The 23,886-nt window shown below is 45.4% G+C and overlaps 1 protein-coding gene across 8 annotated transcripts in view; it reads left to right on the top strand.

Annotated features, from left to right (window-relative positions):
• Positions 1-23,886, top strand: part of TENM4 (teneurin transmembrane protein 4) — a 3,006,191-nt gene that overhangs the window by 2,352,146 nt on the left and 630,159 nt on the right. For all 8 annotated transcript variants that reach the window (XM_054661572.2, XM_063784373.1, XM_063784372.1 and 5 more), the window contains one exon: positions 17,514-17,569. The gene's annotated coding sequence lies outside the window, so the exon portion shown is untranslated. The remainder of the gene's footprint in view (positions 1-17,513; positions 17,570-23,886) is intronic.

Here is a 23,886-nt window from a genome sequence, read left to right as displayed (position 1 = left end):
GGTCTTGAGCGGTGAACCTCTGGGAGCAGGGCCCCAGCTGAGGAGTAGGGGACAGGTACAGGATCCAGGGAGCTCTGCTCGTGAGAATCAGTCCAGCTCTTCTCATTTCCCTCTTGAGTGCCCTGGTTTGCTCCAGTTCCTGCCTGGTGACTCACTGCAGCTCTGCCTTTATTTGGGGCCTTACAGTACAGGCTCAGAATGCCCTTCTCGCAGATCCTTTTTTCTAGTAAACTCCTACTCGCACGCTATTACTCAGCTTAAATAACAAGGCATTATCTGTGCCTTCGTCTGTGTTCCTACCACCCTCTGTGCATAACTCTGTTAGAACCCTAAGCATATATATTATTAAAAACATCTATGTGTTTATGTCTTCCCAAAAATCAGCCAGCTGTTCTTGGCCCTGGCCACATTAGAATCACCTGAGAAGTTTCTGCCAAATACTGAAACCCAGGCCTCACACAGACCAGTTAAATCAGAGTTTCTGGGTATGGAGCCAGGGCACCAGTATTTTTTAAAGTTTTCTAAGCGACTGTGATGTGTAGCCAAGGCCGAGAATCACTGCATTACCCTGTGAGCTCCATGAGCATATGGATTATGTCTTACTCCCCTTTTCTACCCCTCTTCCTCTTCCTCCTCCAAAAGTCATCTAGCACCTTGCAAAATGTCCTAGACTCCCATAAAGCATCTAACAAATAAGTAACTAATATGACTAGCCAAACTTTCTCTGGCACCTATTGTATGCCGGGAACCAAAGACTGACATTTATCTGTGTAACCACGAGTACTCACAACAGAACTGTGAGGTAGATCTTATTTTCCCCTGTTGGGGTCTGCGCTAGATCCAGGGTTGTGTTGGAGCTGGTTGGAAGTGGCACCACCAGGCTTCCCGGCCGCAACTTCTGGTCAGCAAGACTCAACACCACAGGTAAACTCAATTCATTTATCTCCACCATCCATTTTTCTAGAGTTGCAGGGAAGACATAAAATTCTTATTAATATTATTATAGCATACATTTCTAAAAAGAACAGCAGCCCCAGTTAAATGCCTTCTGTTTGCCAGGCACTATGCTTAGTGATTAGTATCCATTGCCTTTATTATTCACTTGAGTTTCATGGTGACACCACGAGGCAGGCATTATCATTCCTACTTTGCAGATGAGAAAATGGAGGCTTAGAGAGGCTAAGTAGCTCTTGCAAGGCCACACATTCTGAAAGTGGCTGAGCTGGATTTGAACCCAGGCCTTCATGACTGCCAATCCAGTCCTCCTTAACAGCTCTGCACATTCTGTACTTGCAAACATGATTTTCTCATTAGATTCTCAGAGCTCAACAGGGAGATGAATGACAGGTATAGAAGAAAGGCTTGGGCTGCAGAGTGGAGGATGGATGGGAGAAAGGATTGGCCACCGGGGAGTAGAGAACATAAATGGAGTCTCCACAGACCAGAAGGATTTCACGTCGAAACTGGAAATGGCCCTGCCTTTACTCCCCTCCCCAGAACTCCAGTAATCTTAGTATCTGTCCCAAGACAGTGGGGAGATGAGTCCGAGGCAGGGCCATTACTCTGCCTGCTTGCGGAGGGAAACAGAAGAGCCTCTGTTGTCACCGCTGGAGCTCGGTGATGATAGATGGAGGCCATTTGTTGAGCCTGAAGCCATCATTCATGGAGGACAATGGCCTGCTGGGACCCAACACACTTGGAGAAGAGCATGAAGCAGACAGAAGCAGGATTATGTGAAACAAAGTCAAAGGAAATTTGTTAGGAGTCTGATTTCCAGATCCTTGAAATCAGCAGGAATGGAGCTCTTTCTATGAAAGAGTTATTAGCAAGTGTATTTAGAGCTAAGGAAAGTTCACTAGCTTTCTGGTGTCCATTACCAGCAAACATTGGAAATGATTGTGTAGGATTTAGCAAAGGATTATCCTTTTGGAGAACATGACATGGGATGTATTTTGGCAGGAAAGGAGAGTCTGATGCGTGTGTTTTGGCATGCTTTGTTGGGGAGACCTGGATCGGAATCTTCAGAACCCTCAGCTGGAGTTGTCTTTGTCTGCAGCCCTGCTCCCTTTGCACAAGGTCTGGGAATAAATAAGTGAAAGGATTAATTTCACTTGGCTTTGGAATAGCATTCTCAAACACTAGAAACTCCCTTCCATTTTGTAATCTGAGGAAAAGTGAACGTTGCATGCCTGAAAATGGGTCTTAGATTAATAAAAACAACTGAAGTCGGAGAAGTATGATGCAAGATCTACTTCCTTGCCTTCTGTTTTTAGGTCAGGGAGCATCACCAGACAGACAAGCTGATTATTTCTGACAGTGACTAGGGATGGGGTTTCCTGGAAGCCTTAATGAATGTAGAATTAGGTGGGCAGCGAATCCTGATGGAAACAAAGCACACAGCCTTCCCGTGTCAGCTTACTACTAAGAATGGAGTGAGTAGCTTGCCCTGGCAGGGAAGGCTCTGTGGAGTGGAGATTGCGCATCTCATTAAGAGAAAGGAACAGCCCACTTCAGAATATGCTAGTGGCAGGCTTGGCAGGGGTTGGATCCACTCTGCAGGTGCCCATTCCATCTTGCATCTCACCACGACTGGTGGCAGCCTTCCAACCAAGAAGTGTTGGGAACACATGCTAATTGAGTGCTTGCTAGCTGCCTGGTTCTTTGCTAGGCACTGAGGCTATAAAGGTGAATGAATTCAGAGGTGGTATTTATTGCTCAGTGGTTAAGAACACGGTTGCTAGAACAACATGGTCTGGATTCAAGCAGAAGCTCTGTCACTTGCTCAACCTTGGATGTGTCACCTGACCTCTGTATGACTTGACTTCTTCATCTGAAGAATGGGAATCATTATAGGACATACTTTCATAGGGAGGCTGTGCACCTTAAATATGCTAATATATGTATGGTATTAAGTAAGCTAATGCATGCAAAGCATTTGCAATAATGCCTGGTACATAGTAAGCATTATATACCTGTTTTTTTCTGCAATTATTTTTATGAATCAGGCAAATATTTACTGAAATCTCCCTTATGTCAAGCCCTTTCCTGGATGCCAGGGCCATGGCAGTGAGCAGACATAGTCCGTTCCCTCCTTGGCTCACAGTGTTGAGGGGCAAGCCACATAAATGACTACTCTACATGGCAGGAAGTGATATGTCCTCTGAGAATGATTCAGATGGAGTCCTGTGGGGAGCTGTAGATGGGAGAGAACAAGGCCAGCTTAATAGGGAAGCTTCCTGGAGGAGGGAGCTCTTCCTGTGGGTTTTGAAGGCTAGGAGGAACTCCTCACATGAAGATAGCAGGGTGAGGGTCTGCACCAGCCCTGCCTTGGAGGCTCTCCTCCTTGTGAGTATGTGGAGGCCTTGAACGGTTCAGAGACTCATTCAGGACCCTGCAGCAAATAAAACCATCCCAGGGAAAAAGAAAATCAAAATTATGGCCACTTATCTGAACATCACGGAATTCCAAGAAGGCTGCAAGGGCTTAAGTTGCAGGGCAATGTTTCACACAGGTGGGCAGGGGTAGAACCTGGAAGGGTTTGGATTGCTCTAAAAGAGAAACAGCATGAGCAAAGGTGTAGAGGCAGGGATGGGCAGAACCTGTCTAGAGAAGGGTGAGCAGACGTGTGTAGAGGCCACCATGTACACACTAGGAGGGAGGTTCATGGGAGAGTCATGAAGGTTAAGCTCAAGGGCTGGGCTTTAGTCTGTAAACCAGAAAGGGGCACATAAATTTGATTTCACTTTGAAGATTTTTATGGACTCATAAAAAAACTGTATATTGTGGGCTTGTAAAATATCAGCCCAATCTGCAAACTAGGATTCACAAAGTACGACGGAGGCAAAGCCTGAGGAAACAAGTAGCACATCCGCTGTGTCTGCTCCCCTCAATGCCCCAGCTGCCCCCAGCACTTAGCCTCCAATGGCTCTGAGGTGAGTGCCATAGGGAACCAGGGAGACCAGCATTTAATGGCAGACACTGTGCTGGCTACCTGACCTGTGTGACTGTCATCGCAGAAGTCCTGTGAGGCATAGGCACAGAAACCAAGGATCAGAGAGGTTAGGTGGGTTTGAGATTTCATTCTCTCTGACTCCAAGCCTCTGCCTCATCCATTTAGGATACAGGGGAATTCAGTGTACTAATTATTGTTGGATGCAGGATTTTGTCCAGTCAGAAGCTAGAAATGCCCTATGTACACTCTGAGCAATCAGAATGGTTTCCATTGTGTTAGCCATGACATTCGCCAAGACCCGTCTTGTCCCATCTTGCTGCTATTTGAATCGTTAGTATTAGGCTGATGAAGGAATGAATTAACCTGAAGACTTTCATCTCCAAGCAGTCACTCTCTAAACCAAAGTTTTCTAGGGGTAACACAGAAATGTAAATAATGTTTAAATAATAATTTATTTTTTAAAAAAGGCTGAACAGAACCCTCTCCTACCCACTTAGTTGCTGTAGTGAGTGGGGGCTTCAGGCTTCTCTGTTTTTGCATTTTATTTCTTTTCCTAGAAAGCATCAGCCATCCCCCATAATCATCCCCTCTTCCCAAGCCCCAGACCTGTGTCAGTGGCAGGGCTGGAAAAACAGGACTCAGAGTGAGGGGGATGGGGAAATAATTTATTCCAAGCTCCCCTGCCTCAGCTGCTCCATGCCTGGGACAAGCCATGGTCTAGAACAGGCAGGATGAAAGCTGCCCATTGTTAACTACAGGGCAACTTTGACTGAGTGGAAAGAACTCTGAAGTTATGTGGCTTAGATTCAGTCCTGCCTTCTCTTCTCTTCTTCTGGTCATGGGTGTTATTCAGCCACCTGTAAAATAGGCATATTGTATCTTCTTCAGAAGCTAGGGAATTCAGGGAGGCCATATGAGTGCGTATTCAGGCTAGAGCCTGGCACGTATTGGACCCCCAAAACAACTTATTTTGCTGCTCTCCTTTATTAACAAGATAGATGTCATCCTTATCAGAGTTTTGGCTGGCCTTTGGTATGATAGGCCAAAGTCTTATTATCTTAGACTTGGGACCATTTGACATGTTAACTTAATATCAAGATGGTGTCTGGTGAGCAATAGCTCACCATGGCAGTCTTTGCTTGCAACCTCCTTATGCCACTGAGAGAGGGAACTGACATCAGGCGTTGTTCTTCATTTTATTTGGCCTCTGTTTCATTTGGCATCTGTTTCTAGAATACCTCCTTTGTGCCGGGGCCTGTGCTGGGCCCTGGGTAGACTGAGCTGGCTAAGGCAGGACCCTGCGTCAGAGGTTTGGGAGTGGCAGACACACCGACGGTGGTAATTCCATGTGGCATGTGTTGCTGGAGCCAGAGACACAGGGGCTGAGGTGCTGAGCAGCACCACATCCACCCCTGCCTGGAAGGGTCAGGACAGGCTCCCACAGGCAGACCCAGATTATCTTGGGAGTCAAGTCTGACATGGCCAGAGATGGGGGAACAGCATGGGCAGCAGCACTGGGATGGGGAGAGGATGACACATTCTGGAAACTGTGAGTGGATTTGCGAGCTTCTTCAGGTGAGGAAACCGATGCTATAAGAAATCAGAAGTATCTAATGAATCTTGTGAAGTCTTGTCTTTTCTCTGGGCCTGTTTCTCTATCCTCCAAATGAGGGCCCCTTCCAGCCCCAGTGAGCCATGATTCTCTAAGTCTATGGCTCACAGCCTGCAACTCAGTATGAAGCCGACTTGGATCTCTGCCTGCTTATCTTGTCTTCCTATTTATATTTGGAAGCCTGCTTCTTCTTCATCTGTTAGAATTGCCTACAGTACACACCCTGGGAATGTCTCTGTTTACCTTGATGTGCTATGAGCACGATCCAGGGTTATTAATAACACCAGGCAGTCCCCCAGAAGCCAAGGGCTGGAGCACAAGTGTGTAGCTAACTTTCTTGTCTGGGAGGCCTTGGTGGCTATCACAAGAATGCCCACCCTGTATGGGCTGCATCTGACCTCCAGGGCCAGGATGGGATGAGGACCCTCTTGGCCTGTATGGGAAAAACACTGACCTGCTTCATCTTTTCCTTCCCAAGGCAATGAAATTCGCCTACCTGTAAACCCAAGGGGCTGCAAACTGACAGCATATAGATATGTTTTGGGGCTCACATTCTGTTTTTAATACCAAAGAATTTAATATAGAAACAAGGACATTTTACCAAACATGTGGACTTCCACCATCTCTTAGAAAGTCAGATTTGTTAACACTAGGCTCGCCATCCTCCACTGGTGGTGAGTGGATGCTCCTCTTTTCAGAAGGGCATGAGTTCTAGAGTCTACCATAGTCCCCACCCCTCCTTATTGTCTTATCTCTATAGGCATTCTGCTTTGCCACTCTGAGCTTCATATCCTTTGGTTTCTCATCAGATAGTGCATAATAATTACTTGCCTGTTACTGATATACCCAAGTACAGAGCACTGTCCAGGTAACAAGGCCCTTTCCTGCTCCTTTTCTCATTCCGTCCTCACAGCAGCTTGCAAAAGTGTGTGTGGTTATTCCCATTTTACGGGTGAGGAAACTAAGGCCCAGAGAAGTGAAATGATTGTTCTGTGGGTCTCGCACTCAGGAGGTGGCTCTGCAGAGTGGGTGGCATGGCCTGGGAGGCAGCAGGGGCCTGTGCTAGCCTCGAGTTAACTCTAACGTGCCGTGTAGCCCTGTGCAAGCCCCTGCCCCTTTGGGAGTTCAAGTTTCCTCTTCTGTAAAGTGAGGTCACTGCTGTCAATTAGAGGTTGGTAATGTGAGCATGTGGCTGGGAAAAAATAACTGAAAGTTACCATTTTCTCCCACTGTGAATATGGGTAATAAACCACAATAGCATTAGCAATCTCTGGGACTTTGTTACCAGGAGGAATCAGATATTTTTGTATCCCATTATAGTTGTTGCAGATACCTCAAAATATCACTTACACTCATCACTACCTCAAGGTTATGATAGTTAATAGACCTGCCGTTAGATCTTGTTATGACTGAAAAAAAAGGAAGAAAAATCTAACTGTCTCACAAATTTTTCATTTTAACATTTTGATAGCTATTTGAATATAATCGGTTTTCTTTGTAATCTTATTTTCATTTTATGAATTTAGAAACATTTCTCTGAGAAAGGGTTTGTAAGTTTCAAAAAGGTCCATGGGACAAAAAGGCGAAGGCCCTTGATCTCTAGGCTGCCCAAACTCCTGGGACTCCAGACTCCTTGAGGATTAGGCCCGTGGCTCCTCATTCAGTGCCAAGCTCTGCCTCCGGCCTCTCCACCCAGCCTGAGCCACCTTCTTACCAGTAGCAGCTTCTGAGGCAATTCCCTGGGCCCTGTGCAGCCTGGTTGGCATTCAGTTACATCAGACCAACATCTCCCAATTGTTGGTGGCTGAAGCTGTCTGAGAAGCCCAGGATGGGGTAGCAGGAGAGGGAGTGCAGGCTCCTGCCGTCCCACTGGCCTTGGCTCCAAGTTGAGGTCTCCCGTGTGGGAGAGCACGGTGCAGCTCAGATCTCTAGGTCTCCATATCCTCTCAGTTTTCATCCTCCCCACCTGGCAGATCCTTGGTGGGGAATCTTGGATCTGGGGGGCCTGGGCAATTCTTGTTCTTTTGCAGAGAAGGCAGCTGAGACACAGAGACAGCAAAAAGCCCAGGGTCACGCAGAATGGAGTGTTTGAGGAAAGGAAAGAATGGCAGAGCAAAAGGAAATGGGGCTGCTGAGAGTGGCTGAGCCATGCTGGGGCCTGTCACCAGGGCTGGGGTCACATCTTCTATGAGGACGAGTGCAGGGGGACTGGTTGGGAGGCCATTGTGGAAGCTCAGGTGAGAGATGACTATGGCTTGAATAGGGTAGTAGAAACAGAGATGGTGAGAAGTGGACAGAATTGGGAGAGATTGAGGAGTTAGAACCAGCAGGACTCAAAGATGGCTTAGATCTAGGGGGTTCAGTGCAGGAGAGAGGGGTGTCAGGAGTGACCTAGGTTTCTAGCTTGTGCGGCCGGTGGAAGGTGGCATCACTTATTGAGATGGGGATCAGCAGAAGAGGACCCTTTGGAGAGAAACGGTGAGGATTGGGTTGTTGGCGCTCTGAGTTTGAGGTGAACAGGTGGGCCCAAGCACCACAACACGTGCTTCCAGTTCCCGCTGCCACTCTGTGCATCTGGGGCAATTCACATTGCCTCTCTGAGCCTCCATGTCCTCAACTATAAAACTGGGGGAGTAAGACCGACTTTATAGGGTTGTTGTGATGGTTATTATGAACATGGAGTGGAAGCACCTTGCACATTGTAAGTCATCAGTGAGCACAGGTGGTCAGATAGTGGTTGATTTTACTTAAACATATATCCTCAGGAATCTCAAAAGATCCTGTTACAAAGAGGCACATCTGGTACATTTTCTCCCTTACGAAATCAAATTTGGAGTCCACGACTATGGCAGCAGTGGTGGTGATGATGAATCTAGATTTTCTTGGCTGTTTGAATGAAGGACATACATCTGCCTCCACCATTTAGGGAGTTAGTATTATACAGAGGGGGCGTCATTGGGCTGGAATGCATATATTTGAGTTCCATTTCTGCCTCAGTGGCCTCGGGTAGGCCACATAATCCCTCTAAGCCTTGGTTTCTTTGGTTGTAAATGGGCATGGTGATAATATTTGCTTCTGAGGATGGTTATAAAATGCAGACTAAATGTGTGCATGTAGAGTTCATATAATGCACACTACCAGGGGCATAGTTGGTACTGAATGAAAATTACTGTCTTGCTCCTTATGTGACAATTTCTTACCTTAGGGAAGAAAATAGAAAGTGACCTCAGGCCCTTCCCAGCACGACCTCAGCCCACCTATCTTGCCCTGGTCTTCTCTCACCTCCTTTCCTTACTGTGGTCTAGCCACCACAGGCAACAGCACTTTCCCCACACACCTTCCCTTGGCCTAAATGCCCCTTTCTCATCCTTTGACTATCAAGGGCCTTCTTAGTCTCCAGGCCCAGGCAAGTGTGCTCCTCTTCTATAAAGCTTTTCTGATGCTGCCAAGGAGGATCCCTGGCCCTGTCTCCCATATCCCTGAGTGGAACACTGTCACTCAGCCCTCTCTTGAGCACTTTCCAGCAACTTTTAAAACTCTGGGTTACAGAACAGCTGTGTCTCTTTTACTATAAAGCTCGTGTGCCTTGTCTCTTACAGTGTCATACAACCCTCAAAGATGAGCACAGGATCCACACAAAAACATCATTTAACTGCATGGAATTGAATTAATTGGACTGGTACAGGCTAGGGCAGCAGCTCAGTCACCCTGTCCGTGGCTCCAGACTCGAGTGGTGCAGGGATCAGAGGGCCTGAAGCAGAGGAGCCCCTGTGCCAGCAGAGTCAGAGAGGAACAGCTTGGGTGGATGGTTTTGCAGTTGGTTCCTGAAAGGACCCTCCACAGGTCGGCTCTGAGGCAGCCAGGCCCACAGCCTTCAGGAATTGGGCTGCTGTGGCCAGGCTGCTGGAAGTTGCTGGCAAGGGTGACCAGTGGCTTCACAAATGAAGTTAGGGACCCTTTCCTTGGGCCTAGATCAGCCTCGGCTCTGCAGCTCTGTCCCAGCTTCCCTCCTAGCCTCATCCCTCTAGTCTGTCTCGAATGCAGCTAGAGTGATTATCTCAAGGACAAATCTGGCCTTCTCTTTACCCAGCTTAAAAGCCTTTGGTGGATGACCGCATTGCTAGAAGCTGGCCCCTGAGCCCTTTGTAGTCCCTGTGCTCGGTCAGAGGTTCCGCATCTCCTTCTAAAGCTTGTACTTCTCAGGATGTATCTACGTTTTAAGCCTCTTGCCACAGACCTTTTGTTTTGAAAAGATTGTGCTCATGAGTCTCCCTTGAAGTCTGTCTTGCCCATTCCATCCCGGTAGAGTTGACCTCTTCCTCACTGGATCCCACTATAGATAACAGGCTTCCCATCCACCAGTAACACTTTGGACCTGTTGAGTGCAGTGAGCATGTCTTATTAACCATGATTAGTAGTAGAAATGGTAAAAGCAGTGAGTATTCTTAAGGACTGACTTGAAGGCCTCAGCTAGATGTTTGAGAAATGCTAATTCTCACATCAGCTCTGAAAGGCTGGGATAAAGATCTTCACTTTGCAGATAAAGAAGCTGATGCTCAGAGGAGTTAAGTAACTTTCTCAGTGTCACACAACTTACATGAGTCAGAGCTGGGATTTGACCATGGATCAGGCCCATGCTCTTTTCACTCTTCCCAGCCACCAATTGTAATCTGAGTCTGACGTTCACAGTAAGCAATCAACATTGCTTGTTAAATGAAAGAGGGTGAGTAGAAAGTTGCTGAGTGGAAAAGTTTCTCTTTCAAGAAGAGCTGACTTCCTTGTTTTTGTTTTTCTATTAAAAAGGCTTTCTCACATGGTTCTGTGGGCCTGGTTGAAAAGAAGTGGCAGTATGAGGCAACCTCTTAGATTGTTCTTAGACTTTCCATGTTTTTAGGTAAATAAGAAAATCTGTTATTTCTGCTGCACAACACAGAAAACGATCTCACTCTGAAAGGAAGTTGATGCAGAGTGTCTTCAGCTGGGGAGCACCTGCAGAGGAGGCAGCTGTGATGAGAGCACCCAGAGGAGGATACAGCTGGTCTTTGGAGGCCAGTTAATACATTAGGATTTCACTTTTGGCCCCACTAAGCCACGGTAGGTTGGTAGGTTGTTGAGGCTGAGGTCCTGTGGCTGCAGTACAGTGTTCTCATCCTAAATTGCTTCACACCACCATGACTGCTCTCAAAAATGATACCTAAACAAGAGGGAGGGAGAAAGGACAAAATCTTTGACTCTGAAGAAAACCAAAGTGAGCATGTTTCAAGGACCTGATCAGCAGTGGATGTCCAGGGGGGAAAATCCAAGGCCTGATAATTAATGATAAAGCTGGAATTGACAGACCATGGTCCCTGGAGGAGAGCTCATCTTTACTCAGACATCCAGTGGCAATGCAAGCAACTCAGCTTAGATCAACAGACTTTCCTGAAATTGGCTTTCGCACCTCAAGAGTAGATACTTCCATCTCAAGAAGGATCTCTGAGCCATACTTCCAGCTCAAGAAGCATCTCTGAGCCTTAGGATTCCTGGAACTTTGTGAGCAGGGAGAGCAGAGACTTCCAGAAAGAAGACATTAGCTTGCACCTTCTCTAGCCCTTCTTTGCCAAGTTACTGGGACCTTTCCCTTGCAGGTTGTGACCCACTTAGCCCTAGAGTCCACCTTGATACAGTGAGACACGCAGTGGAAGCCTCAGCCCTCCTGGTAGGTGAAGCCTGGAGGTTCAGATGCCCTTCTTCCACCCCTTTTCCCAAAGTACCCAGGGCTTACCAGGCTATCTCATATTCCATTCCCACTCCTACCATATTAGCCCAACACACACAACTGGGCTTCTGCCCTGGTTTCCTGTTCAGATCCTTGGTTCCTGCTTGGAACTGGAAGACTCTTTTGAACTTCAGTGAGCTTGGATGGCTTCTTAACACGCTACCAGCCCAAACCCCATCCCAATCACCCCAGCTGCCTGGGGACCTATTTGAGTAGGCCAGCCATCCATCATTAATAAAAATAAATCATGATTATTAGTAACTAAAATTTATAGTAACTCATTAAATGATTATTATGATGATTGATAGTCTAATGGTTTAGAGCATGACTTCTGGAGCCAAACTTCCTGGGTTCAAAATCCTGGCTCCAGCATTTATTTTGTGACTTCAGGCAATTTTGTTAGCCTCTCACTACCCCCAGTTTCTATCTATAATATGAGGCAAATAATAGTACTTAACTCACAGAATTATTTATAAGGGTTAAATGAGTTAATATTTGTAAAGTGCTTAGGACAATGTCTGGCACACAGTAAATACTTTATTGTTAGCTAAGATTATCACAGTCTAGCAATTAGAATAACATTCACCAACATTTGTTGAGCCTTTACTAGGTCATAGACACATAAGCACTGCAGCAACCCAGGGGTAGGTACTTTTACTATCCCCACATTTCAGATGAAAACACAGAGGCTTAGGGAGGTTAAATATGCCACCCAAGGTCACCCAGAGAGGAGGAAATAGAACCAGGGGTAAAACCCAAACTCTGATTCCACAGCCAATGCAACATTTAACAAAGACCTAGTGGACCTCACCAGTTATTCCAGTTCCTCTTCCTGGAATCTTCAGCTATATAGAGGGATGCTTAAATAAAAGGAATCTTGAAGCAGATTCTTGAAGCAGAATCTTGAAGAGAGGAGGCTTCAGACACAGGCAAGGCCAAGACAATTTACTGCCTATTGGTCTTGTCTTCCCAACTAAAACCCAATTTCTTCCAGGGTAGGAAATGAGCTTTTATTCTTATCCTGTGCCTCCTTGGCATGAGTGAGTTCCTAAGCCCTCCATAATAGGCCCCAGCAAATATCTGACCTGCTGACCTCCTTCTACTCCTTGAACTAGTATGTTAGTGGCCTAAGATGACCAAAGTGAGGGCATCAACACCTTACATGCAACTGATCATTATGCCTAAAGTGCTTTGTGGTGAGTTTGAGAAGAGTCCAAATTAAGTCAAGGAAATGGTGGCTCTACACCGCAGCCTGATCTCAGACTTACATCCTGGAGACCCTATAGGAAAGTGGGGAAATACAGTTTCAGTTAATTCGGTGAACTAAATGCTGAATTGAGGACAAGGTGAACTCAGGGAACAGGGAAGAGATGTGGCTAGAGAAGTACTGAGCCTCTCTGACCAACAATCAATTCAAGAAAGTAACTTAAGAAAATATTCATAAATATAGGTATTGATCTATAGAGAACCATCAAGTCAATAATGCTAGTAATGCAAATTGGTTTTAAAATGTTGGGAGAGAAGGCAGTGAATTCGATATAATTTGGTATACTATATTAGATATAATATATAATTTGAAATTAAGTCCACTTAAGAGGCATTCACTGAATGGAGGCAAAACATAGGGTGGAGAGAGGAAGGAGCTGCAGAAAAGCATGAGACATGGACTTTTTGAGATACTTTCACCCTAGTGTACTTGTGGCTGCCCAAGCCAGAGCTTTGAGTTTTGTACATGGAGAGAAATGGAACAGTCCTTCTTGAATAGGCTTAAATTAGACCCTGCACATTTGAAGACAGGACTGGTTTGTCACTGGAGCTGCTTTCTGTGTGAAGACCTGTGTTAATTTCTTATGAAAACCTAGAGGTGATTGCTTGATCCTTGAAATAGGTAGGTTATTTAAATATTTTTAATATATATTTTTAAAGAAAGTAATCCAGGAAGTATTTATTGAGTGCCTAGAATGTGCCAAGTACCATGCTAAATTCTGGATAGACAGTGGTAGGCAGGAGAGACCAAGTCTCTGTCCTGATTGTATTAGTCCGTTCTCGCACTGCTACAAAGAAATGCCTGAGACTGCGTAGTTTATAAAGAAAAGAGGTTTAATTGACTCACATTCTGCAGGCAGTACAGGAAGCATGACAGCATCTGCTGGGCTTCTGGGGAGACCTCAGGAAACTTACCATCATGGCGGAAGGCAAAGGGGAAGCCGATACTTCACATGACTGGAGCAGGAGGAAGAAGAGGGAGCAAGGGGGGTGATGCCAAGAGAACTCACTCGTCATCAAGAGAACAGTACTAAGAGGATAGTGCTAAACCATTCAAGAGAATCCACCCCGTGATCCAATCACCTTTCACTAGGACCCGCCTGTGGCATTGGGGATTACAATTTGACATGAGATTTGGGTGAGGACTCAGATCCAAACCATGTCATTCATAGAGCATACAGCCTGGTTCTCATTAAACCAACCATGCCAAACAGTGCTTAAGTACAGTTGTGAGATGTGCTGCAAAGGAAACCCTAGTAAATAGTCAGAGGGGCTTATTTAACTTAGGGGTTCAGGGCTTCTCAGAGGAGATGGCATTGGAGTTGAGAAGCCTGAAGAGTTCATTTGGGTCAGCCAGGCAGAGAGGAAAGCAAACAACCTTTCAGCCCAAGGGAGCAGCACCCAGGGTCTTGATATTTGCAAACCTGAAAGGGGGCCAGTGTGGCTCAATTACAGAGACTGTGGGGCAGATGGATGTATCTGCAATACCCGAGCAGTACAGAAGCCAGGTTCTGGAAGCAGCCTTGTGAGGCAAAGCAACACATGAAGGACTTTGGATTTTATCTTTAGTAGAATAGGAAACTGTCAGAAAGTTTTAGGCAGAAAAGATAACTCAATTTGCATTTAAAAAATACTTCTGGCTTCAGGTGGTGAGAGAATTGGAGTAGAAGATGTAGGAGACTACTGGGAGGCCACTGCAGAAGTCCCCCAGAGAGATGATGGTGTCATGAATGAGGGCATGGAGATGGAGAGGGAGGGAAAGGAGCCAAATTAAGGTGTATTTAGGAGGTAGAACTGATAGGACTTGGTGATTGATTGGCTGTGAGTAGTGACATGCAGGGGGGTGTCAAAACAGGTACCCAGATTTCTGGTAGGAAACAGGTACCCAGATTTCTGGTGGTGCCCTTTTCTGTGATTAGACATGCTGGAAGCAAGCTAAAAATAATCAGGGTAAAAGACAAATAGCAAACCCTTATGCAGCAACCAGAAAGAGATTAACACCCAAAATGAGTAAAGCATAACGAACATGCAGTTCCCAAAGAAGAAATGTGATGACCAGGAAACCGAGAGAAAGATGTTTAACTGATATTCAAGAGAGGCAGATTAAAATAATTAGGTACCATTTACCTATCACATCAATAGAGATTTTTTAAAGTATGCTAATGCCTAATATTTATGGGAGTGAGAGGAATTGGCATGCTCATATACTGCTGGTAAAAATGACAAGTGATACACTCGGGTGAGCAGCAGCTATAATTTTTTAAAATGTTAAGCAATACAGTATAAGCATATAATCAAACAACTCTACAAGAAATATGTACAAAGATATTAGAGTATTTACACTAGTGAAAAATTAGAAACAATGCTATGTCCATCAGTAGGAGATTAATTATAAATCTACGTAACCATTTAAAAGCATGCTATTTTACTAAATTAAAGATAGATTAAAATTAGCTTGTATGGTATGATCCCACCTTGTAAAGCATCTGAATGTACATTGTGTGGATGTCTGCGTGAGTATTCATACAAAAAAGCTTAAAAGGAAATATATCTAAAATCATATTGATGGTGTTAGGTGAGTTTTTATTGTATTTAGTGAATAGTCAGAAAGAAAATACTTTTTTTAAAAAAAAGAAAACAATGCATGACTGCAGTGTAGCAGAGTCTGCAAGAAGTGTTGCCCTGAGGGAAGCCAGAGGAGGGGGGACTAATTCTGACTCAGGTTGGTGGGAGAAGCCTTCCTGGAAGAGGTGTCATTGCACAGAGAATGAATAGTCAGGGGTCCATTTGTGTTCCTGTTTCTGCATAGTTTGTAGCTCATATTCAGTGCAGAAATGGGGAGCTCAGCAGAAAGCAAGCCCAACCCAGTTCTATGGGACATTCAACCTGTTTGCTCTCTGGTCATAAAAAATTCATGCCAATTAATTTAAAACCAGATGACAGGAAATGGAAGCTTAGAGCTTTAGAAAGACACTAGACAACAGCTTCGATTAGTGTCCAGTATAGTCACTTTGCCACTTTCTCCCACTTCCCCTGACCGGGTTGGGATTTTATACTCATTTGCGGTGGCAATGGCATTCCTGCGTATTAGGTTATCAGGCTTTTCTATTTCCTCAGTTACTATTTTGGATCGTTGAAGAAAGAATCACGTTCAGTTCATATTTTCAAAATGTGGTTTTAGAAATTATGCAGTTTTATACCAAAGCGCTCTTTTGGGAATGTAAATAAGTATCGATATAATCTAGTCACTTTACGGAAAAGCTGAGGACAATGTAACAAAACAGGATGAACCCGCCTGGATTTGAAAACAACTTAATTGGTGGCCAGATGGCACAGAATTGCATATCTGGGGTCTGAGGATGGGGACAGAAACTGAGTGCGCTCCTGGGGCACTGGGGTGGGTTAGAAGCAGGCAAGCAGAGGCCTGGTCCCGGCTCCTTCAGTTACTAGCTGTGTGACCCTAGTGACTTTCTTGACATAGACTAAGTGTTAGGCATTTTTACGATTTCAGCTTTGAAAGATGAAAGACTTCAGTTCTGAAGTCACAGTGCATTGAAGGACTTCAGACCAGCTCCCCAAAATGTAGCAGGGGCACCACTGGGAGTTGGCATAGTACATGGATGAGCGTTTTCAACTCCAAAACTAATTTATTTTAATAAATTGTGTGTGTGTATGTATGTGTGTGTGTGTGTGTGTGTGTGTGGATACAGCACCTCACACCTATGACTTCCTAGATATTGTCCGAATGGTTTTAATGACAAATTCCTTTACGTTGTTAGCAACGTTGTTACAGAACCTATCTTAGTTGCAAGGTTGCTTTTCATAGGAGAGAAAGGGCAGAAATAGAGAGCTGCAGAAACATTTTTTGAAAATTATTTAAAAATATAGTTAAGAAAAAATATGAATTGATTTGGAAAAATTAGTAAATGATAGTAGAGGTGACACATGGATATGGCAAAAATATGAATGGGGTACCAAAATTACAGCATCAGGCCTTAGACGGCTCGCTGAGCCTTGCTGAGCTGCAGTTTTCTTCCCTGTAAACTCTCCCAGGGTGGTTATAAGGATCATGAAATCATATCTGTAGATATTATTAGCTCAATAGCTGTCACATAGTAGGGACTCAAATATATGAGTTTCCTTCTCTTTTCCTTAGCCTTGCTTTTTCAAGTTAAAAAGGGTATCTGTGACCAGCCGGTCCAGTTTCCCTGCTTTTCATATGAGGTAACTGAACCTAGACTAGGGAAAGACCAGTCTGAGGGCTCCAAAAGTTGCTCACTTCTCATTCTTCTGGGCTCAGGTATGGACAGTGCCTGTCAGAGACCTGACCACATACCTGGAAAGGCCTTGGGGAAACTGATGAAAAGGACGGGAAGGAAAATGAGTTAATAAGGGCAATGGTCAACTGTCACGGCCTAACACAGGTGGCAAGAGAGGAAAATCATGACTGGCGTGGTGCTTTTTAATATAGTATATCTTGATAGCCTCTGCTCTGAAAAATGGTAAACTCTTATGTACAGAAGGAAAAAAAAAGAAAAAAAAAAAAGCCCAAATTGTTGGACATGAATGTGTTGAGATTGTGGCCCTTTTCTTTGCTTTATTTCTCCTGGTATTTTTAATGGTCTTTTATATTTTGACATCTATGAAAAATAAAAAGTGCCCAAATGATTGGAAGGCTGAATTTTCTGTGCTGAGAGTTGGGCACCATCAGCGAGCATCCTGCTTGACACATAACTATTAATTATCATGCTTAATTTATTACTGCACTTCATTTTTTAGTTATTTTGCAGCCCCTGACCACTCACAGTTTTCCCAGTTACCTGGAATCATAAGTAGTTGGTAACCAATTCTAGGCATAAAACCGATGATGCGTTTTAGTCCAGCGATCTCAAGGAATTAATTGTGTTTGTCTTCTTGTTTTGCAGATGGAAAAACTGAGAATCAGAGAGGGCTAGTGATCTCTCAGACACTTGGTCAGTAGGTAAGTAATGATGCTGAAAGTGAACCCAAAACAAGATATGCTTCTAGTCTGCACAACCTAACCCCTGCCAGACCCATTGTCCCAGGCTTGTGACTTTTCTGTTTTGTGCAATTCAAGTCAGTATTGCACGAGTCAGTAAATAAGATGAGCCAGTTTGAGGCATTTGAGTATTACTTGCACTTGTGGCTTCTGTTTGCTCCCATTGTGGAGTTGACATGTTTAACAGGTGAGTCTGTGAAGTCCTTTTAGGCCATACATGGCCAACATTGGGTCTTTCTCTGGGAATAGTGGGGCTTATTGAAAACTGGTCCATGCTGCAGTTGTTGTGACACTCACTCTCCCTTCAGTAGACCCAACTGTTTGGTACGTCAAGAACAGAGAGCTCTGGACTAGTGTGGTCAAGCGTTCTGGGCTCAAGTCCTGCAATGACCTGCTCTGTGACCTTAGGCAAGCCACTTAACTCACAGATTCACTCATTCTGCTTTCTTTCTTTCACACTGTTTTTCCCAGGGTATTTAGTCCCAGCCTTGGCGCTGGGCACCGAGAACAAGATAAATACCACATAGGCCTTTGAGGAGTTCACAACCCAATCAGTGAGTTCCTCCATTTTCCCATTATTGTCTCATTATGAGACTTTCTAGCACCTGCTTTGGGGTATACAGTTTGAAGGGTACTTTGTGATCTTTCCCACAACTCTATAACGTAGAAGGAAGTTGTTCCTGCCATTTTGCAAGGGAGAAAACGATGGCTGAAAGAGTGGGCCAAAGCCATACCTTGAGTAAGGGTTAGAGCTAGGCTTGAAACCCAGATTTACTAAATCTAAAACATTTGTTTCTAATAACAGTAGACTGTTCCACCTGGTAGTTGTAGCATCTGAATGGTCATTGTTGCATTCTACCACTTGGCAGTGAGTATCATGTTGGGGAGATTAGCAGCACTCTGGTGGTGGGATAATTTTCTGCAAGGGATTCTTTTCTGCATCTAGCTGATTGTTCCCGAAAGCAATGTTTTCTCCGCCTGAGAGTGAAGGCAGCTGTGAGCTCGCAGTAAGCTGAGAGCCAAGGGAAACCTGCTCCAGGCCCAGGGCTGGCTCTACCAAGTGGCTGGGATTTAGCATATCAGAGAGAATTCACCATGGGTGGAAGGAGTGACACAGCCCCCCCGCCCCCTTCTTGTGCAGTGACCTTGCTGTAAAACTGCTGCTTTTTTGCCAAAGCTTAATGATCCTGGACTCCAAGCATGGTAGCTTCTGCTTTTGCTGAGTTGTCTTGCCTCAGGCAAGACACAGAGAATGCTGTGGATTAGAGGCTATGCTCTTTGTTTATGTGGATCACAACTTCTTGAGGATGAAGCTCTAGGGTTCCCTCAATGTCTGGAATTTCAAAAGGTGCACAAATGACCTCAGTGATCTGGCTTTTCTGTCTTACAATATATGTGTATGTTGCGAATTATGACCATGGTTGATGTAGATGCACCTAGAATGCTGTAATGTACATGATACGCAGCTTTTGTGGGAATGTGACTGTGAATGTGTGGGGTATGGGATTTTGGGGGAGTGTGTGTGTGTGTGTGTGTGTGTGTGTGTGTGTGTTTAATCCCTAGGAGGCAATTCTTATTAAAAAAAAAAAACACTTACGGGTGTAATTTTTCAACAAGACCTAGAAATGGGCTTTTAATAAGCCTCATTAAACTCTTTGATTACTAGGGGAGGCCAATCACTCTTTCATCTTGGCTCAGATCACAGCTCTCCCTTGCCCTCTTCTTTGGGGTCAGACAAAAATGCCTGCTATTCATATTGGTCTCTCCAAAGCCTTTTCCCCTTCACCTGCCCTCTGCAGCCCCTACTCCCACCCCAGTGCTTGCCTGATCTCTTTGCTTCAACCTCAGCACAGACAGTGCTGGTGTCGGGACTGACAGATGATAGCTGCAGGTGCTCCTGGAACCTGAGTGTCCCATGTCTTGAGTTGTCGCGGCAGGACACTTAGGGTCTTTGTTTAGGAAGCACTTTGAGCTGGGAGAGCTGGGGCTCCTTCCTTTCCCGGGGCGGGGGTCACTTACTACTGCAGGCTCTCAGCAGAATTGTGTGTGTGCAAACCCTTTCCTTTACAGGTTGAGTTTCCCCTTGTCTGACATGGGAGGAGGCGAAGCTCTGTTGAAAGGCAGGTTTTGCTCTGGACTGCCAGCATTCTGCCAGGTCTCCTGAGGAGAGCTGGTTCCCAGAGTGATTATCTTTCCTGAGCCAAGAGCCAGGTGCTCAGTGACAGGAAGAAAGGTAGGCTTAGCAACAGGCTTATCAAGCCCTGCTACAAGAATGTTCATTCGCCTAAACAGGACTGGGTTTGTGCGTTGTTGTTCCTCTCTGGGCACCGTCTCAGTTCTGGGGCTCGTGTGTTCTGAGCAGGAGTACCTCTGCTGCTTCTCAGAGGCAATGCACTCCCTGGGGTATGGGCTCCTGTCTGCGTCATCCTTGTGCATCCCACAGTAGCAGCACGGGGATGAGTGTGCAGAGGGCCAGCCAGTGTTTGTGGTCTACATAGAAGATGCTGGCTCCAGGCAGCAAATGCCCACTTGGGGTACCCATGCTTTGTATAATGGAACGCACCTGCATGTAAGTCTTGACTTAGCTTCTTTTTTTTTGAGACAGAGTTTCACTCTTGTCACCCAGGCTGGAGTGCAGTGATGGGTTCTTGGCTCACTGCAACCTCTACCTCCCAGGTTCAAACGATTCTCCTGCCTCAGCCTCCCAAGCAGCTGGGATTACATGCAACCGCCACCACCCCCAGCTAACTTTTGTATTTTTAGTAGAGACAGGGTTTCACCATGTTGGCCAGGCTTGTCTCAAACTCCTGATCTCAGATGATCTGCCCACCTCATCCTCCCAAAGTGCTGGGATTACAGGCACAAGCCACTGCGCCTGGCCCCCAACTTAGCTTCTTACTGAACCAGCCTACTCACATTCTCTGTGAGATTGCAGAAAACTGATGTTGAGGGTGTGTCCTGCACAAGCCTGCTTATTCAAGGGCTAGTGGAGGCTAAAAACCAGCCTGCATTCCACCTGCCAAGCCATGTGTCCCAGAGGGGCCACATCTGCCCAGAAGAAGAGACATCTTTTTCAAATTCAGGTAAAGTCAATAACGGGGCTGGTAGTAGCCTTGTTTCTTTCAGCCTCAATTTCTTCACCATTTATCTAAATAGGCTTTAGGGATGATTTGTGATTATCCATAAAGTATAAGTGACACATAGAGACTGATAAATCATAGTGGTCATTAGTAGCTGTAATTGTAGCAGCAGTAGTAGTAGTAATGATGTCAGTAATGATAATGCCTTATTTTTGTAGTACTTTATATTTTGCAAGGTTCTTTTGTATTTGATTATTTCATTAGCCATGCATTAAAGACAGGACTAGGATTGCTCTCTCTGGGACAAAGAGAAATACGATGTGACTTGCCTACTGTCAGCCCCTGAAGGCCTGACCTGGAGACAGCATAAGCCATCCTGGCAATGATGTGAGGTCAGGGTATGCAAAACTGGGGATGCCTGGGAGAGCTCAGAACCTCTTTCTGCCTACAGGTCCATGCCCATTATCTACCTTGGTCCTGGAGGGCCTGCCCTATTTAGAACATTCTGCCTGGTTCTTGCCAGAAACCCCATTGGTGTGCCAGCCTCTGGTCCCTGTGGCTGCAGTCATTGGCTCAGAACGGGGTCCAAACTGGGTAAGCCACTGAGCATCAGAGTCCTGCCTCACAGCCTAGGTGGACATGTTGCCTGGGCCTTCAAAGCCACCCAGACAGACTCTCTAGGGGTGGGGAACAATAGCCATCTCGCATGCATTTTCCAAACACCCCTTAGTCGCTGCACTTCAACTCTAGCCAACAGACATTTATGAAGCACCTACCATATTCAAGACACTCTGGTGACATCTTACATACAATTTTTCCCTAACACTTTTTTTTTTTTTTTTTTAAGGGACAGTGTTTTGCTCTGTCACCCAGGCTGGAGCGCAATAATGTGATCCCAGCTCACTGCAGCCTCGAACGTCTGGGCTCAAGTGATCTTCCTTCCTCAGCCTCCCGAGTAGCTAGGACCACAGGCATATACCACCATGCCTGGCTAATTGTTTTATTTTTAGTAGAGATGGGGTTTCACTATGTTGCCAAGTGTGACCCACCGTGCCCATCCTATTTTTTCTGACTTCTGTACCTATTTACAAGATGAATAACCAAGTGTCAAAGAGTTAATAAATATGCCAAAGATTTCATAATTATTCAGTGGTAATGCTGGGATTTGAACTCACATATTTAGACTAGAAAGATTATGTACTTGACTTACATAAAGCATGTAGCACACAGTGGCTAGCAAAAAATGGTTGTCACCCATTAGTGATAGTGTTTTAAAAAGTGATTATTAATAAAGTACTTACCATCCTGCATCCTAACTGCTGGTTCTCCTGTGGTCCTTTCCCATTGGACTGTGAGGTTTCTGAGGGCAGAAACTGGGAGTCTCAGCCTTTAACAGGGTACAGGGTTTATAGCAACTGATTGATAAATGAATGACTAACAATATTGAAAATGGCTACATGGCTATTTGCTAGGCATAGTGCTAAGTGCCTTATATATATTATTTTAATTCTCAAAGCAACCCTATAAGATAGATACTATTATTAAAACCATTTTACACTAAAGAAAAGACCTTAAAGAGTTTTGAATAACTTTCCCAGGTTGCATAGCTGGTAAGTGGCTGAGCTGGGAATGGGACCCAGCTTGACTGACATGAAAGCTTGGTGCTTAATGTCTCGCCCAGATATACTGGCCTCCTGCAGGTGTTCCTGCATGTGCCCGAGCCACAGCCGATGCCCATGGCCCCTTCAGAGAATTACTGGGAAGCTGTCATTCAAATGCATTGCCTTCTAATGCAGGGCTATGAGAGGTTTCCATTTAGAAGAGACAAAGCTGGTGAAGGCTGGGAAGCTGTAGTTATGTATGAAAGACAGCATGAAAAGCCACTGATAGAATTAGTAAGAAAAGGGTGACTTCCTGGAGAACAAACCCAATTTGTAAGACTCAAGTAGGGGCAAAATCAGCCTCAAGAGGTACAGTCGTTTGAGCTCCATGGAAAACAGTGGGGAAATGTTTCAGTGGCATTTACGGGGAGTATTTCTTGGGTTTGGCAAGTCCACTACAGCATGCTCATTGGTGGTCGAGGGCAGGAGAAAGGGGAGGTCTTGGTGCATTGCTCTCAAGGGAGGGCTTTTGCTTCTAGTGCCTTCTCCCAAGACCTCATGGACTGTTGACTTGTTTCATCATGTGGAGCTTCATCTTATGCAAGCTGAAGAAACAGTATGCCGGTTTCATTGCTGCAAGATAATTGACCCCTTGTGACTTCATCCAGAAGGTAGCAGCAACATGTGCTCTTAGTGAAAGACCAGCAGCTGGGAGACACATTTGAGCTGGGAAAGAGAGGGGCTTGAAGTGGCTCTGGACGACCTGGGCAGGACTAGGATTCTGATTCCTGACTCCTGCCAGCACCAGGGCTCAATTTGCATGAATCAAGGCTGTGTTCTAAGTCCTGGGACTGCAGTGAGGGGTGCTAGTGCCCTCATCTATAAAAGCTAGAACAGGAACAAGTGCTTGGGGAGACTACTTATGAATACTCATTGGCAGAGGGAGAAGTATGCTGATTAACAGCACGATGACCTGTCAGAGGCTTCATGGACTTGTCTTTGGGTGGAACCAGGGCTTTGCCCTTTTGGAGGCTGGCCGTGTACACTGGAGTAATAATACTGGGCCTGGAAGCTGGACACTGAAGGCACTTACTGCCCCACTTCCACCCCCTCGGCCCAGCAATGGCTTTTAAATCATGCTCTGCAGAGCCCTGAGAGGTTAATGAAATCCTCTCTGGGATTTCCATAGGAGATAGGCAGATTTTCTGCTGACTTCTAGGCCCCCACCCTGCAGATCCTCTTCTCCCTGTTTGCAGGGTGGGCTTCCTTGTTGCTAGGGTGGATGTTTGGCTGGCACACACCCCCATGACCATGCTGTTTGATTGTAGCCGATGTCCATTCGCATTGGCAGTGTGCCTGTACCACAGCAATTATTAAATGTTTTGAATTTTACTCTTGTTTGCAAACCTTCTTTGGACAGAGGAAAACCATGCTGTTCCATGCCAGCTGCATCCTAACTTAGGCACATCATACCAGTGATCAACCTTCAAGCCACTGCTACACAGAACTAAAGCAGTTTTGTTGTCTTTGAGAAGGGTTTTCTGTGCTTCCTCATGCATCCTAGGGTCACAGAGTCACCTGGATGTCACCAATCCAC

The sequence above is a fragment of the Pan troglodytes genome, chromosome 9, assembly GCF_028858775.2.
Source record: "Pan troglodytes isolate AG18354 chromosome 9, NHGRI_mPanTro3-v2.0_pri, whole genome shotgun sequence".
Lineage (NCBI taxonomy): Eukaryota > Metazoa > Chordata > Mammalia > Primates > Hominidae > Pan > Pan troglodytes.
This window is presented reverse-complemented; position numbering and strand designations above follow the sequence as displayed.